Here is a 5,421-nt window from a genome sequence, read left to right as displayed (position 1 = left end):
ATCCTACAATAGGGTCTCTATATTATCTCAGAGCCGTATATTCTCTACATACGGTTATTATTGGGGTATGATCTTTTGCTGTTGCATTTCGATAAGTTATTTGGCATAAGTTACCGTACCTCATGAAAGCAGCCTGGTCCCGCCGGTATAACAGATTCAAATGATATGTGATCATGACAAAGATTTTGGATCACTTCCCATAATTCGGCTTCTAGTTGTTGACTGTTTAGTGGCTGTTCTAATTTCTCGTCCTTCTTTGCCCTGACATAATCATGCACGTAACCAGGCCGGAGCAGAGGGCGACCTGACACCCCCTCCCCCCCCCCATGCATACTATTTTGCACCCATCCCACCATCTAAGCCAATATTATGTGTAAAAAGGTATAAGATACGAGTACTTTGACCCTCCTTAAAGGTATGCTGTATTGGCCCAAATAAGCTAGATATTTAAATATGGTCACCTTTGGTCAAAATTCTTCAACTGTTTTACTATTACAACCTTCGAGGAAATTTTCCTCTCTGGGACATTCAGTCATCTTGTGTGTTCCTTAAAAATGTCTGAGAACAATTAGGAGAGTATAAAGACCTCCAGGAGAGTACTTTTTGAAAACTTCTAGCAATTATAGCGTGCTATACTTTGGGGCCTATACTGACTACCTTTAAATTGCCTGAGTATAGACCATTCTTATTATCATCTTCTGTGTTGACCACAGAGTAAAACTAGAACTGCATTTGCCTGCAAATATGTAGTATTGTAATGCGCATGAAGAGTTTGCAGTATATACCATAAGGAAGAACTTTTCGGTTGTTCATTCATTGTGACATTTTTTGGGCGGAAAACACACCAGGGAGTATAGTCATATTGTAGGTACCTACAAAGTGAGGGCGCTTGTGACGCCGTGACAGGCTCAGAATAAGTTGGCTACGCAGCTAGCCTTTGGAACTGCAAATGTACAGAGACTATAAGAAACTTTAAGTTTCAACGTCCAGTCATGTCGGCATCGTTCACTTGGCCAGCAATGCCAATATTGTAGCGCGCAAGCGCACTACATCACAAGTACAATCATCGATTGTTTTGAGAACAAAGAGTTAGCGTGTGGTATTTTCCTTCATCTCTCAAAAGCTTTCGAAACCCTAGATCACTCTATTCTAATCTCTAAGCTTTTTCATTATGGTATTCGTGGAACTGCATTAAGCTGGATTAAAAGATACTTATTTGGTCGTTCTCAGTTTGTATCTACGTCTAACTATCATTCTCTTTTGAATTAAATAAAATATGGTGTGCCTCAAGGCTCTATCCTAGGGCCATTACTATTCATTATTTACATTAATGATCTTCCAAACTGCACTACCAATTTTAACTTTACCATGTATGCTGAAGACACGGATATTTTATCTTAAGGAAAGGACTTAAACAAACTTATACATAATATTAACACTGAAATTCCTAAAGTAATTACCTGGTGTAATGCTAACAAGCTTCATCTTTATGCTAAGAAATCTGTCTGTGTATTATTTCATCATCATAAAAATATTACTCAATCTTAACGATTTAGGCATCGTTATTCAGGATTGCATAATACCTTTCTCCCATTCCTTGGTGTAATAGATACTGCACTCGCATGGGTTCCTCACATTAATGCTGTTTGTAACGAAGTAGCTAAAGGTACATGGTATTCTATATAAAGTGAAAGACTGCCCCCACTAGCACTAATTCTTCCATATATTTCCTACGGTTCACCGTCTCTGGGGATTCTCCTTTTCTTCCTATGTTAATAAGATTCATATTTTACAGAAACGTGTTCTCAGAATTATCTGCGGTACTTCCTATCTTTCTCATTCCAGTCCTCTTTTTTATTGATTGAGAACATTAACGGTAATTGATATCACTACTCATCAGACTGCTACGTATAGTTATCAATATCTTCATAATATGCTCCCCCATAGTTTCAACAGCTACTTCATCAAATTCAATTCAGCTTATCATTCACGATCAGAAGGTACCATTCTCCTTCGTTTTTTATCGTCTCAAAAATAGCCAACGTTTTATTAAATACATGAGCCCCAAAATATGGAATTCTCTGCCGGATAAAACCAGTCTTATCTCATTTAAATGTCATCTATAAACGTTATCTAATTTCAAAGTATTCAACCGACGACTAATCTGTTATCAATTTCATATTTGCCTTTGTGTTATACTTTTTGCATCTGCATAATTAAGTGTAATTGTCTATTGTTGATGTTTCCTTTTGTCTGTTTTCCCTGTATCTGTCTTTTGTTCATAGACCATCTGCATAAGCTAGTTATAGCTTCTTTGGTATCCCCTCAACCTATTTTATCATTTACATTCATCATTTCTTTATTTTCAAGCTGCATAAAGGTATACACTTTATCCCACATTTTTGTATAACTATTCATACTTATTTTGTTAAGCGACGATGGTTGAAATAAAGTTTTTTTCAAATCAAAACAAATCAATAAACATGTAAAAGTAAGTGGGTCTGACGTTTCGATCCTAGCAGGATTTTCTACAGGGGCTGAATGACAAGAAACGACACTAAGGGACAAAATACAAAGAATACAGATAGGAATAATGAGCAGGGTGAAAACAAAAGAGATTGATGTAAAGGAACCAACAGGGGGAACTTGAGGAGAGGTACGTAGGAGATAAACTGTAGAAGGACAAAGACAGGAAAGTGTGGAGAAAAGAGGTGGAAGAGGGGTTAACAGAGAGGGAACAATGGGGGGGGGGGGGTGGCGGTGTGAGCAGAAGAGAGGTTAGTCATGTCCTTCCTGAATGTTGAACCCATAAGGTTGAATGGTGCGAAGGCGTTGCATCCACAGTCTCTCTCTCTCTCTCCTGAGTCGTAGAAGAGTCAGGACGACTACCCAAGGACTCACTCCCCTGTAGGGACATGTCAACATTAATAAACATTAGCAGTCGGGTCATATTGCAAAGTTCAAGCTTTGTTTTACTTTCAAACAAAGGTTCCGGTCACCGGTACTGTCGTTAATATGCCAAGACTATATACAAAACGGTCATCAGTGATCAAAGTTGCCGACAATATTATTGCCACGTGTTGGCGAGGTATGTGATCTTAATTAGCGGTTAATTAACTGGCTAGAGACAACTCTGTCAACTGACTTCTCTTTACTTTGTACAGAACTTTATTCTCATGAAATTACAGGCATTAAACTTTCTCAGCACGTTCCATACAGTACGTATAACGCAGAGCGCTTAGGCATCAAGGTATATATCATGAGTAACAGTGTTACAGGGATAATGACTAGGATATGTTCAAGAAATGGCTCGAAGAGCCTTCATGAACTGACCGAAGTAACCTATGAATACATTAAATTCGTCAGCAATTTCTTTGTACCGAAGAAAGTAACATTTGTATCTGATATGATGAAGCGACCGACTTTCAACAGATAACAGGATGAAGCTTTAGTGAAGGAGCAGATTAATGGGAATTGATTCAAGGGACAAAGCTAAGAGAAATCGGATACAGAGGGAAATCAACAAACTTGTTCACAAACACTGAAGTGAGCTAGGCTCCAGCGCAATTAGTTCGAACTATAACAGCCTATCATGGGACTTATTCAAGACAGGTCGAGAACCTGAAAAGAAACAGTTTTATATCTAAAGAACTCGGTGGGCAACTAAGTGATCATATTGGAGGATTCAATTCAGCAGTTATGAAAGATGTGATCATATACTTAACTGATCAGTAGGCCGAACCTCCTTGGGTTCAGTGGACGAAGTTGAAAGACAACTTAAGATAGTCGGAAATGGTGTTTCATCGGACTGTGACCAAATTCCTTGGTGTTTTTTTTCAGTTTTGCTCTGGTGAACAAGCTGGTACTTTTACACATATTTTTAAATGAACGTTTACACCAATGTCACATATACCCAGCTTCTGTAAGAATACCGTAACATCCCCAATACCTAAGGTTAAAACACCTTCCTCGGTTAATGACTTCAGACCCATAGATCTTGCCAGAAGATTTTATAACCATATTTAACAAATGCCATTGATACACATGTAGACCGATGGTCAGGGTGCTTATAGGAAGGGGCCGACAAGGGCGTAGGAACCGGGGGGCTGCAGTGAAAAATATGGAGGGGCGGAAGTATCATTCCGCCCCCCCCCCCCCCGCTTCGCAAGTCAGAAAACCCCTTTTTCATTTCCAAATGAGAAAAAAATCTCATTTGGAGCACCAAATTGCAAAATGCAAAATGATATACAAAATGGAGTGGGTGGGTTGAAGTGTGCTATATTGCACCAAATTGCATCAGAGGCCACCTGGAAATGCAAAAAAAAAAAATCCAAAGGGGAGGGGCACACCCCTCCCCTTAGGCCCCTCCCCCAGGCCGGCCATCAGTCTTCAGCCCCCCCCCCCACTCAAAAGTACCTTCCTACGCCACTGGAAGGGGGTTTCTTGTACGGATGCCGTCCTCACATTAGTCCATAATATTGTTCCCACTCTGAATCATGAACACACAAGCACATCTAAAGTTCTCTTTCTTGATGATTTTCCAGTGCTTTTAATACCGTACTATACCTTATCAGTTACTTCATGATTTAAATACCTTTGTTGAAGATCCCTGGATTATGCACTGGCCGGCTGATTTCATGAAAGGGTGGTCAAGACAAATTAAATTGAAAGAGGGTTCATATTACAAATCTGAAATTAGCGTTGGAGTGCTCCAGGGAGGTCCATTATCAGCACTGTTATTTACAGTTTACACTGACGAAATAAGATCGCAATGTAATTGTTCTGTCATCAAATATGTAGACGACACAGCAATCTCTGTTAAACTATCTAAATCCTCACATAATGTGGATCAAATTAATTATGAATCTGTGGTATCTCATGTTGTTACTGTCTGTGATAAAAAGAACTTACTTCTGAACCTCAAGAAATCTAAAATTCCAATATGAAATATGAAGGCATACTCACCACCAAAGCGAGGAGTCCGTGAGTTGACCGTACTGAACACACGATGTATTGGGGGGGGGGGGGGTGTATAGACAATAAGCTTAATTTTACGTGTCATGTTTCAAGAATTTTAAAAAGGGTTTATTATATCATTTCTACTTTATCTTTTATTGTGCCATATTTTAAGTTAGACGTAAGAATGGAAGTTTCTAATACCTATATTTTACCTCATATTGTTCCGGCCTGGTACCATTTTTACTTGTATAAAGGATCAGAAAAGAATATAGCGTCCTTGCATTAACTGTGACAAAATTTTAGCCTAGATTTTTAACACAAGTTAACGATGCAGCCATGAGAGATTTTGAAAGGCTTTCTCATAAAATTCATAGAGACGAGAAACACCCACTCCATAACGATCTGAAATCACTTCTTCAACAGACTAGTTATAATTTGAGAAATAGGACAAAATTTCGAACT

Source organism: Apostichopus japonicus, chromosome 14, assembly GCF_037975245.1.
Source record: "Apostichopus japonicus isolate 1M-3 chromosome 14, ASM3797524v1, whole genome shotgun sequence".
Lineage (NCBI taxonomy): Eukaryota > Metazoa > Echinodermata > Holothuroidea > Aspidochirotida > Stichopodidae > Apostichopus > Apostichopus japonicus.
The sequence above is the reverse complement of the archived record's forward strand: the minus strand, read 5'-3'. Positions refer to the sequence as shown.